The 13,147-nt window shown below is 45.1% G+C and overlaps 1 protein-coding gene across 1 annotated transcript in view; it reads left to right on the forward strand.

Moving 5' to 3' along the window:
* DNER (delta/notch like EGF repeat containing) overlaps nt 1-13,147 on the forward strand; it is a 317,674-nt gene that overhangs the window by 224,937 nt on the left and 79,590 nt on the right. The gene's annotated exons all lie outside the window — the stretch shown is intronic.

Raw genomic sequence — 13,147 nt, forward strand, 5'->3', positions numbered from 1 at the left:
CGAGAGAACTTCCTCCATTTGTTCCATTTATAAAGCAAAATATAAGGTAGTCTTTTCTTAAAAAATTCTGTGCTAGAATAGCTTGAGAATTATGTTTGAATATTAGACATAATCTAGGAATTTCTGTGATTTTACTTACACCTTGAAAATGAATACATGTAACACAGTGATAACTATAAGTTTTTTCCTAAATTTCACGCGTTAAATTTTCAAATTTTTGTTTGTTTTAGATACCAGTACACATAGAAAATATTTCAACATGAAGTTCACCTGCTTTTATTTTATTTTATTTTATTTTATTTTATTTTATTTTATTCTTTAAAAATGTTTATTCCTTTAGGCAGGGAGAGGGTGTGAGCAGGGGAGGGGCATAGAGAGAGGGCGAGAGAGTGAGAATCCCAAGCAGGCTCCGCGCTCTTAGCACAGAGCCGGATGCGGGACTCCATCTCCCGATCCTGGGAGGTCATGACCCGAGTGAAAATCAAGAGTTGGACGCGTGACAGACTGAGCCACTCGGGTGCCCGTCACCTGCTTTTATTTTTAAATCAACTTTCTAACACCTTAGAAACTTCAGGTTATCTGGAAAGTCACATCTTTTGAGCTACTTTTATTTTTATTTATTTATTTATTATTTATTTTAATGTTTATTTTTGAGAGAGAGAGAGAGAGAGAGAGAGAGCGAGCGCGAGCAGGGGAGGGGCAGAGAGAGAGGGAGACAGAATCCGAAGCAGGCCCCATGCTCTGAGCTGTCAGCACAGAGCCCGGCGCGGGGCTGGAACTCGTGAAGCACGAGATCGTGACCTGTGCCGAAGTGCCACCCAGGCGCCCTTTTAGCTACTTTTAGTTAAAAAAAAAGTTTTACTGTTAGAGTAGTTCGACCTGAAGGGGCAGGCAGGTGACCATAGTTAGCAAGCTGGTATTCAAGATACGATTTTGTACTCAGAGGAAGTTCTCATTTCTGCTTGGAGGGATGTTATGGAAGGGATTACTTTAAACACTAATGTGTAAGAATAACTTGATGTTAGAGTTTTTTGTTCTTTATTTTTTTGAGTTTTATTTATTTATTTATTTATTTATTTATTTTTATTTTTTAACATTTATTTATTATTGAGAGACAGAGCACGAGCAGAGGAGGAACAGAGAGAGAGGGAGACACAGAATCCGAAGCAGGCTCCAGGCTCTGAGTTGTCAGCAAAGAGCCTGACGCGGGGCTCGAACTCACGAACTGTGAGATCATGACCTGAGCCGAAGTCGGTCTCTTAACCGACTGAGCCACCCAGGCGCCCCTAGAGGTTTTTGTGTTTGTTTGTTTTTAAAACCGGCACGTCAGCTCCTGATCCGCAGAGGTACGCGGACAACTGCATAAAGTATGAGGACGTCGTCTGCAGAGATGAAGTGTAGAGTCTGAGTGCGAACACTCTGGAACCGTCTCTGGGATCCACATTACCCTACCCTGCCCCTGGCTGAGAGGCTGCAGGGCAGCAGTGGTTCAGCACGGCACTTGCTGAAAGGCCACCAACCTCCCAGGTGACCCAGGGGCTCAGGGTTGCAGCATCTCCTCCTCCTCAGTGTTTTGAAGACCCGACGTGAAGAAGTGAATCCTGTCCCCCAGCTTCCGCTCACCTGTGCAGGGGTGGGAGCTGCGCCCCCAGGTTGCTTGTGCTTGCGATGTATGTGGTTACCATGGCAGTGGAGTAGAGTGTGTTTGAGAAAAGTGTGTTTCACCCTCCCCTTGGGTCTCTGGAGCGAATGGAAAACGCGGGCATGTTGAAAGGGGTTGAGGGCTGAGCAAGCAGCACGCATTGTCCCTCACACGTGGAGCTCTGCAGATTTTCAGGGCTTCGCTGCACCCTGGGTCAGGCGGTTGCTAACCAACTGGTTGTAGCCTGTGCTTGCGGTCAGGGGTGGGCGTCAGGGTCACCAGCCGATTGACGGCAGCAAATCATGAATCCCCCCCCGCCGCCACCCGCTCCTCCTCAATGTGGGCTAGAATGAGACTGCATACTTCCCAGAACTGTTCCGGGTACAAATGGGATTCTTGCGAAAGAGCTTTGAAAACTCCAAATTGCTTATTTTTACAGTTTTGACTGTCACCAGAAGGTTAAAATGAGACCCCAGAGGCTCATAGAGGCAGTGACTTCAAAAATCACAGCAGCCATAAAGGATGGCCCTCGAAGTAGGACCCAGTGGTTTTACTTTCCCTCATACCACCATTTTTCCTAGTGCATAAAGATGGCCGAGCACTTCCTGTTTGCCAGGGGCTATGCTGGGCGCTGGGACTTCAGGGCTAGTGGGGCTGAGATGGGGCCTCCCATGGAACATCCACAGATAAATGTGTAATTACAGCAGGACCAGGGCCTTGAAGATGTGTCCAAAAGGGAGCTGTTTAGTCTCGGACAGCTGGGCGTGTTGCCCCCATGTGGAGACCCTGAGTGAGGACAGGGAGGAGAGCGGCGGAGTTGAGGGCATCACCGATGAGGGAAGACGGTGAGGAAGAAAGTGGGTGATGGGAAGCTGATGTATGCATGGCTTCACGGGGCTTTGTGTGCCCAGGCGGGACATTTCTTCATCCTGAGGGGGAGACGGGGGCTTAGGTTTGGAGCCTGTTTCCACCACTGACTCACCAGCTCTGTCTCATGGGTAAGTGAGTTCATACCTCTCGCTCTCTGTCTCAGTTTACTAATCTGTAAGTTGGGGAAATGCTAATGCCCACTTAATAGGGACAGTGAGGATTAAGTGAGATGTTGCAGGTACAGTAGTTAGCACAGTGCCTGGCTAAATGGCTGTTCAGTATTAGCTGCTTCATCGTTACTGTTTTCCTAGTAACAATTACTGTTGAACCATTGATGAATTTAAATGGGAATTTGTCGTTTTCATTCCCGAACAGTGTGGAACATAGAGTGGGAGTAAGGAGGAGAGTTTGGAGATTGTTGTAGAAGTCCAGGGAACAGGTGTTGACTGTTAGAAGGGGAAGGGTGGGGCTTAGAAAGGAGGGAAGCTGATGGATTTGGGAGAACTTGAGAGGTCAAGTGAGGGGGCCTGAGATGGGTGGGTGATGGGGGGGAGGGGCAAGCTTGTTCCCTCTGTCAGTCTGTGGCAGGCTGTGCCGTTCCTGGAGAAAAAGAAATGCAGAGCACAAGTGTTCTATTTTGGGCGTGTTGAGTTTGAGTGGCCTTTGTGACATCCAAGTGGAGCTGTCAGCTGTGAATCTGGAAGCTGGTGGAGAAGTCTGGGCCAAGTCCAAATGCAGACCCATTAGCCCATAGATGGCAGTTTGAACCTTGGCATCCGGGGGATTGTCTAGGGAGCCTTCATTTTTATCCAGTGGCCTGTCAGTTCCTCCACGCTGTCTAGATAAAGCCTAGGGGAAATGTGACGCTCTGGAATGCAAAGAATGAAGACCAATTTCCCCACAGTCTTTGTGTGAAGAGTTTTTTCAGAGGTTCACCTTCACTGAAGACAGACCAGGGAAAAGGGGCTTTACTTCCAGTTCTGAAGAATTCATTGCAGTGTTTTGGAGCCTCTTAGTAGGAGTGTGAGGCCGTGACCGGGTGGCTGGCGTTTTTGAACCAGCCCCTCCCACTGGCTTGTTCTCTGGGTGCTTGTGGTAGAAAATAATGTTTATAGAACACGTCGCGTCTCCAGGATCCCTCTCGTTTCCGGCACACTGCGAAGACAAGTTTGGAAAGTGTCTTGAGTCCACAGAATGTTCTGGACTTCTGAGCTAGCATTAGGACCCTTCCTGCCTCCTTTTTTTCCTTTCTTTCCTTTTTTTTTTTTTTCTTTTTCTCCAGTGATGAACGTTTTCTTGTCATGTTTGCTTTATACACGTGCATTTACGTGTATAGTTTGTTTCTTTGCGAAGTAATTTGAGATGAGAAACATCATGGCTCTTCATCCCCAAATAAATCAGTTTGTGTTTTCTGAGAATTAGCACAGTCTTCTTTAGATCTTATGGTGTGCCTAGAAAATTATCACACCTAAGAAATTTAGTAATTGTTTCCTCATATTACGTACTATGCATCCTTTTTTCATTTATTCCTTTATGTGTATTAATTCTGTCTGCCCTGGTTCCCTGTGTTCTCTTGAGAGGGAGGGAAAACCGCACGCCAGGAGCATTTAACGCCACATTTTATATTAGGAGGAGGTTAATAAAAATGTGTTAAATGAACGAATTATAAAAGCCAGCACCTCAGTATCACTCTGTAGTCTGCCAGCACCTCTGATCCTTACGACAATTCTATGAAGCAGATGCTATTAATATCTCCATTTAACATATTGGGAAACTGAGGCACAAGGGGATCAAATAACCTGCCGGTGATCACATAGCTAGAAATTTAAACCCAGGCACCTTGGCACTGGCCTTCTTAACCATTGTCCTATAGTGTCTCTAAATACATCCTTCAAAATACACTCGGTCTCATTTTTTTTTTTTTTTTAATTTTTTTTTTTTTCAACGTTTATTTATTTTTGGGACAGAGAGAGACAGAGCATGAACGGGGGAGGGGCAGAGAGAGAGGGAGACACAGAATCGGAAACAGGCTCCAGGCTCCGAGCCATCAGCCCAGAGCCCGACGCGGGGCTCGAACTCACGGACCGCGAGATCGTGACCTGGCTGAAGTCGGACGCTTAACCGACTGCGCCACCCAGGCGCCCCTCATTTTTTTTTTTTTTAAAGATGATCTCTGTAACAATAGTCATGAGTAGAATAAATGCCAAGTTTGTTGGGTTCTAAAACTTTTAAATGTCCCTGCTAAAAATTTCTGAAGTCTGGGAAAAGCTGGAAAAATTTTTTTTTCATATATATAAAAATTTACATAAATTTAAATATATATGTATTTCTTTTTTGTGAGAACGGTGAAATCCTTTTACGGCAATTCCCTCCCAGTCCGGAAAGCTGTTCCAACTAGGTTTTCCCTCTGGATAGCGCTTTCCACTCAGCACATTCACATCCTGGCTCTTTTCCATCCTTTTCGTCTTCATTCTGTTTCTTTCAAGGATCCTTCTGCATGCAACCTGGACCAGGTCCTTCGAGGTTGGAGTCCTTCCTGACTGTCTGTCTCTTTGACTCTCGCCTCCTTTTTAACCTCTTCCCAAAAGTTCAAAGTCAGTGAGGCCCGCGAGACAGCTTGTGCTGTAATTATCATTTAAGCTCTCCTTCTGGAGGGTTTCTGCTTTCCTCCTACACTTAGGTTTTTATTCTTTGTCGACAGGTTCTGTCTTTTCTCTGAATTTCTACTTAACGTTCACTGGGCCCACATTTGAAAAGTGCAGTTTTGGATTGTGGTTCCTGTGCAGGTGACAAGAAGCAAAAGTAAAAATGTCAGGAGTGTTTTCTTGCAGATACTTTACCAAACAACAGCAGCAAAGAGGAGAAATTAGAAGCTGATCTTTTTGCCTACGTGTTTACTCTGTATGCAGATACTGTCTTTATGTTTGGTTTAGAACTTTGAGATCCTTCAATTTTAAACCAAATGCATTTTAATTCTGAAGACATCTGATTATATATACTTACCATCACTGACTATTGGTATTTAAATATGTAGATTTAAATATATGAATACATTTAAATACATACGTAAATAAAATCTGAATATAACTGTCTAGCCATCCTCTCTGCTTCAGTACCTCTGAATTTTTATTTTGTCCGCCTCAGAATTTGAAGTAGACCACCACACAGACTAACAGGGAATAAAAAGAACTTGGTAGAGATGAAAGCATTCAGCAATAAAGCACATTTGTGGGTCCTACAGGTATGTTGATCTGCGTCATGCGGGGCACAGAGTCACATTGCAGAGAACCTGATCGCTTGCCTGGTATCTACCTCGGCGTGTGGCGACCAGAGACTGACGTGAGAATATGGAGCTCCAGGCACTAGGTTTGAGTGGATATCATCGCATCCGATAGATTGTAAAAACATTAGTCAGAGGTTATTTTCTGGTGTCACACTTGCTGATGGGAGTACAGACCCACAGAGTTTGTGTGAGCAGCTCTTGCCCTGCAATTCTGAAGGCAGATACTGCAGCCAGGGAGGGGACCTGCTTCCACACCGGACTCCACTGTCAGCCATGCAGGTCTTGTGACTTGGAAACTCCGTAGCCACGTGTGGTTAGTGTCCTTCTCTGGCCCGGAGGTTAGTAGACCTGAGTCTGGGGCCAGAGAGGAGGCGGGGGAGTGGGGTGGTTACAAGTGTGGATTGAGGGTCCCATCGCTTGTGTTTGAATGCTGGACCTGTCCCCTGTGCAGCTAGCTCTGTGCTTCTCCGGGGCTCATTTTTCCACTTAGATAAAGGGGATGATATTAGGACGTGCTTTATAAGTCGGTGTGAGGAACAGAAAAGCCCTCAGCTCTGTGCTTGGCAAAGAGTAAGTACTGAATAGTGTTAGCGATGATGATGATGGTGGTGATGGTGGAGAATTTAGCCACATCACCTTGGGTGACTCGTACAGTTTTCATCTCCTCCAGCCATTGTTTTCTTGTTTTAATGATGAAGATTGACTATTACCTTTAAGGGACCCTATTCCTGATAGTCTCTGATTCACATACATCAGCCTAAGAGCCCCTTGCTGAGTCAATAAATCCAGCTTGTTGTTTCAAGTAATGTTTACAGAGAAAAGTTTCATAACCTCTAAACGACTCCCTAAAACTTAATGTCGGCCCTCAGGCCCTGTAAGTCAAATCCCATTGCAACAAGCTCCAAGGGTTTATCCAAACTATTTTTGTTTTTCTACATTTTATAGCCTTGAGTAATCTAGCCATATAAATCCTTTTGTCCAACTCAAATGTCAGTGGTAATGCTTTTCATCTTAGAGGGATTTACAGGCAATAGCCACACATGTCATAAAAATTATCCCCGAGATAATGCGTATTGTTCAGAAACCGGGCATGTTACCCAATAAGGATTTAGGAGTCATACAGTCCTAGGATTTGGTTGTTTTTCCCCAGTATCCTGATAGGTAGGATTTCGGTGAAAGCACTCTCTTAGGACCTTATTAAACTGCATGTATTTACATAAGAAATGTGCAACATGTCCTCGTAAAATTACCAGGCCTGAATAAGGTACTGTTCTTATTTTTTTGAAAATTTGGCACTATCCCTAAATCACCACATCAGTTAGGAACTGTAGCAGCTGCGATCCCCGGCGCTCCAACAGGCATGTAGTTTCACCTCTTGGAGACAGAGCAGGCTTTAAGACTTACCAAGTGTGAGTAAAACTTTATTTCTGCGCTTGGTGTATGCTGATTAATTTTTGGTGTACAGCTAAGTTCATATTTCTTTTCTTCGTGTCCCCACATAGCACAGTTTCTCTGAGATTGTTTACCTAAAAATACCGCGAGGGATTTTGCTTGCCCGCTTCCCCCATTCGCGGCGGGACCAGATGCACTCACCTTAGTACATGACCAGGGTCCTGTCATCTTTAGCTCTGCTGCCCTCCTGGGAACCGTTCTGATGCCCAGGTTAGTGGTGGCAGATGACAGTTGGAAGTTGCAACGTGACAAGTGAATGGAGAAATAAATCATGATACCTTGGTGCTTTTCTTTTTAAGAAGAGGTAGGGGATCCCTAATAGGTGAATACAAATCCCGATTTCTTGAGGTGTGTGTCCAGATCTGCACGGGAAAGTTATTTAGCGCTCTGAAAACTTTTTGGCTTGAAAAATTTGGGTAGACGGCCTAAATTTCAACTGTCATTTCTCTTGTGGCTTCAGGAATCACCACAGCATCGGCGATAACCATGACAACGAGGACATCTGCCATTTGTTGAGTGCCTGCTATGTGTTTGGTGCTTGAAGTTAGTATTTGGTGTAAGTTAGCAGTTAGCTGCTGAGGCTCAGATAGATGTTGCTGCTTGAGTTTGAATCTGTGTTTGATCACGTTTTACTTGGGGACCTTGGGCAAGTAAACCTAAATCCTCTGTGCCTCATTTTCTGCATCTGTGGAGTGAAGGTAGTATTAGTGCCAACCTAATGAGGTTGTTACGAGGATTAAATGGGTATACAGTACTCAGAACAGTGGGGTAAGTGATTAATATAAGTGTACAAGGTGTATACGTGTACAAGGTAGGTCCTGAGGCTCTAAGGTCCTGGTGGACCCGGGTGGAGACTAGGTTTGTCTAACTCTGGAGTCCGTGTTCACTCTGCTGAACTAAGCTTCTTCTCTGGTCAAGTTCACCTTTGTGACAACTAGCTGGTTGGGTACAGGTCTGCTTTCCGCCCTGGGTCTCTAGGCTTGTCGAGGGCAGTGATGCTCAACTTTTTTTTGGTATTCCTTAGCACACCTGGCACTTAGGTACCTATGAGCCTTGTGTTGAATGTCTTGAGTGAGTAAATATCTCAAAACTGTTTCAACAGTTCAACAGTGTCATTTAATATGGGAAGAGACTGGAGCCAAGATGAGTTAACCAGGGTCCACTGATGTAACCAGGTGACTGTCATTGGTTAGACTCATTGCAAACTCAAGCTAGCAGTGAGGCCGGTGGGGGTGGCTGGGAAGGGAGGCTCTGATCTCATCCAGGATCCCATTCGGCATGATTTAGGGGTCATCGGAGACTTGGGCAGAGTTGATATACAGAATTGGGGGATCCCTTCTCTGGCTGTCTTCTTTCCTAGGACCCTTTCCCATTCCTCATGGTGTGCCTGTCCCTGGCTGGTTCCTAGCAGGCTTAATGCTAGCGTCTTTGTGTCCTTGGGCCATAGTCACATCCAAGGCTGCCTGCAGGGTGGGGCTCCCCAAACGTGAAACTACCCCCATGCCAGCTGCTGCCTTTATGTTCTGACTTTCCTCTAAAACCCTGTCCACTTTTGTTCACTTTCCAGAGCCAGGTAGTGGTGGGGTTATTTGGCCTGGAGCTAACTGTTGTTATTTGTGGGACAATCTGTTAAGAAAGCTTATTTCTCCATATAAGAAGCCAAATGCCCATATAATTGTTTTTAATAGCAACAAAGATCCTTTACAATGGAAATACAAATATTCTAGAGGCACCTGGGTGGCTCGGTCAGTTAAGTGTCAGACTTCAGCTCAGGTCATGATCTTACAGCTCATGGGTTCAGCCCACGTTGGGCTCTGTGCTGACAGCTCAGAGCCTGGAGCCTGCTTTAGATTCCTCTCTCCTTCTCTCTCTGCCCCTCCCCTGCTCATGCATTGTCTGTCTCTCTCTCAAAAATAAATAAACATTTAAAGAAAAAAAAAAGAAATACAAATATCCTAAAAGTAAGTATAATTTTTATTTTTCCCTGCAGTAGAATTTATCTCCATATACGTATATACTCCTATATATGTATATGCATATGCATAAGCATATGTATGTATGTGTGTGTGTGTATACACACACACACACACACACACACACACATACACACACACTCACTCTGTTTTAGATAATTGGAAGAGGCTGGAGACAAATTTTTGTCTGACTTGGACCAAAGTACCATGCGATGTGGTCCTGGGTCTTATTGTGAACAGTTCAGATCTGGGCTCAGAGTCCTATAAGCGTGTTAAGGTGGGGCTGACAGAGAGACTCGGCCTAAGAGAATTGAACATGCACACAGCTGTGAAAGTAGAAGAATGTTGGTTAATTGCTTTATCATCTTCCATTTTTGGCTAAATAATTCTTTCTTTGGCTTGGTTTTTCCAACCAAGTTCTCATGTCCTGAGACCTGATGTCATACTGATAAAAGGGCCCCAAAGATAGATGCTTAGGTTTCCCCTCCCATCACATAGCCCATTCTTGAAGCATTTTCCATTTGTCTTCTAACTGCCCCAAGTATGTTTGGTTGTAATTTATATGAAGACCTTGTCCCTTCCTCACCTTCAGCTCCTGACTCTACACTTAGTAATGCATCTGGTCACTGTACATCAGGGCATGCACGTGGGCTGATGTCACCACTATCTCCTCTCACTGTATTTGACCATCACCCTCTGCTCTGTTACAGTCTGGGACTTCATATCACACTTTAAATAGTTTTTTCATTTTTCCCTTCGCTATCAGAGAATCCAATGCTCAGATGAGCTCAAAGAAAAAGAAACACCCGTATGATTCCATCCCCATGAGAGATCACTTTGAATTTTAGGCAACTATCTTTGAAGTCTCTTTTTAATGTGCATTTGGAAAAACTAAAATTGGATCTTACTGTGCATTCTCTTTTGTAATGAGCTTCTTAAAGTGAACAATGTGTTCCAAATGTTCTCCTGTATCGTTCATTATTTTCTTAAAGAACTGTTCTTAGTGGCTGCATTTTATACCATCATATGAATGTGGCATAATGGATTTAATGAACGACCTAATCGTCCACATACTATTTATTGATCACCTACTTTGCGGCACTTACTGTGCTAATGATGAGGGATCTAGGAGTGAACAAGACAGATGGGGCTCTGGTTCATGGTTTTTGAGACAATGTAGGCACTATAATCAGGGATGTGGCCGAGCTCTGCTGGGATGATCCAGTGTGCTTCGGAAGGGGGCCCCCCACCCAGACCGGGGGCTAGAAGAAAAGTCAGGAAATGTTCCAAGGGAAGTGATGTTTCAACAGAGACCTGAAGGGAAGGCAGCACCAAGATGAGTAAGTTAGGCCTGTGGGGAGAGGACAGTCTCCCAGGAAGAGAACATCGATAGCATGCGGGAAGGTGCAGCAGAGAGGGGGTGCCAGGTTTGAAGAACAAAATGGAGCTCAGCAGAGCTGTACGCAGAATGTGATGGAGTGTGGGCGGCATGGGTGAGGGACTGGCGTAGAAGCCAGCGCAGCGGGCCTTCAAACACACGACACGGGGATCAGGCCTTCAAACACCACCACAAGGGGATCAGGCCTTCAAACTCACGACAAAGGGATCAGACTCCACCCGACAGTGTTGTGGGGGGGCACCGTGATTAGTTTCAGCAGGGGAGGGGCAGAGCTTTAGCGTTTGGGAGAAATTACAGTGGCTGAAGGAGGAATAATGGATCAGAGGAGGACAAGAGTCAGAGAACCCTGTTTGGAACCTCACACGGTAATTTAGGTGAGCAGTCACGGTGGGATGAAATGGGGAGGTGACAGTGGAGATAGAAGTGGACAGACTGGCTGAAGAAGGAGAAGGAGGAGAGGGACCACAGGGACAAGCCAGACTTCAGAAAGCTGTAGGCAAGTGCATGTATGGGGTGCTGCGGGATGGCGAGCAGCTTTGAGGAGAGGGTGGGAAGTTCCGTACGGGACATGAATTGAACGAACCCGTGAGACATCCAGAGGAAGCATCGAGCAGTCAGCTAAGTAAGTGAACCTGAAGCATGGAGAGAGTGCTGGTCTGGAGAGGTTAAGTTTGAGAGGTTGAGTCCAGAGCCTAATCTGAGCCACGGGCTTGTGTGAAGCCACCCGGGGGGAAGCACCCAGTGGGGAAGGAAAGACTGACCAGGACAAAATGAGGAACGCCACCTTTGGGATCCCTGAGGAAATGGAGTTTGCAAAGGGGACATTGAGGTTCCTTTTTTTGGCTATTTTTTTTTTTTTTTTGTCGTGTTGCGGAGAATATTTTGTACGTGTATTTTTTATGCGTTTTTCATCTGTTTCCTTAGGACAGAGGCTCACAGAGTTGTATGTAACTTTTGTAAACCTGGAAACCTTGTGGTCCAGTTGCAGAGGTGAGACCCAGTTGAAGAAATCCCAGGAAATTAGAAAAAAAAAAAAAAAAAAGAAACAGCAACCCTCATCTTCTGTTTGAAGTCTTTGAGAATTCTCTCACTTGTGAAGGTGTCTTCTTTGTGTTTCCCCATCTCCTCAGACCGTAGCTGCCCTTGAGTATCTGTCTTTCCCTTACTCTTACCATCCATTTGTTATTTTTAATCAATTACTTTTTATCAGGAGGATTGACTAGGGAAAGGTGGTAGCCTTTTGTTTTCACACAGAGTAACTTTTACAGCACGTCTGTATCCATTAAAAATCTTGATTTTTCAACAATAGATAAATAGACCAGAAAATGTGAGGGGCGGGGGGTGGGGGGGAGGAGTGTACTGGCTCTGTAGCAAATATGCATGATGAATTCAGGCATGGCTTGATCCAGAAGCTCAAATAATGTCAGCAAGCCTGAATTTTTCTCTCTCTAGCAGTCTTCCTTCTGCTTTCCTGTGTTGGCTCCATTCTGAAGATGGGTGGGGAAGAGTTTGTCTTCTCCCAGCAAAAGCCACGGGGCTGACTTAGAGTGTTCTGAATTGAGACATTGGCTTACCACCGGCCAGGGAATGGACTGCTTTGGCTGGCCAAGTCTCAGACACAAAGTCACTCTTGGAGCTGGCATTTGGAGTCAATTCCCTCCAAACTCTTAGGGGCTGAGAAAAGAGGTATGTTGCTTCCCAGAGGGAAGTCAGTGTATAGTTGTCACAATTAAGGATAATCAATGAAAGTTAGGAGAGTAAAAGTAGTGAATTAATGCTGTAGTGGTCGAATGTGATGGCACTGGGCACAAAGATCTGTATTGGTTCAGAGCAAAAAGACAGTTCTGAAATGTAATAGTAGTTTATACATTTTCTTCCTCATGACTAAATACAAGAAACTCTGTGGCTACCAGCAGAAAATAAACCGTATGAAGGAAAGGTACATTCTCCTTAAGAAAAATCCTGATGGCAGGCCCCACCCCCGACCAGTTAAGTCAGTATCCCCGAGGTGGGAACCAGGCATAATTCTCAAAGCTCTCCAGTGGTTCTAGCCTGCAACCAGGGCTGAGAACCTCTGTGGCTGAAGAACACAGAGTTCTCTCGGGCGTTCGCTCCCTCGGTGTTCTCTGTGTGCAAGTGGAAACTGTGCTATGCCACGTATTGTCACGTATCAGCATGTATGAAATTCATGAAAATGAGTGTCATTTTTAAGCAGATGAAGGAACTAAGGCTCAAAATCCACATCATTCGAGAAGGGCATATTTGTGTGGAATTTCACTTCTGTCCATTTCCAGATGGCTTTGGACAAAATTACTTAACCCTCCGGGCTTCAGTGTCCTTATGTGTAAAGGGTAACACCCATCTCCTGGAGCTGTTGGGTAGTACGCGGTAGGTGGGTATTCAGCACCTGTGTCTCCCTCCCATGTCCCATTTCTTAGTTTCTATCTTTTTTTGTCTTTCGTTTTTCTCCAGTCTCAATTTCTACAAAGAGTGGAAACGTTTTTCACGTATGCGGAAGGCAATCCTGT

This window comes from Lynx rufus, unplaced genomic scaffold, assembly GCF_022079265.1.
Source record: "Lynx rufus isolate CCGP_SWC_20201006 ecotype Redwood Valley unplaced genomic scaffold, mLynRuf1.p SCAF_2, whole genome shotgun sequence".
NCBI lineage: Eukaryota > Metazoa > Chordata > Mammalia > Carnivora > Felidae > Lynx > Lynx rufus.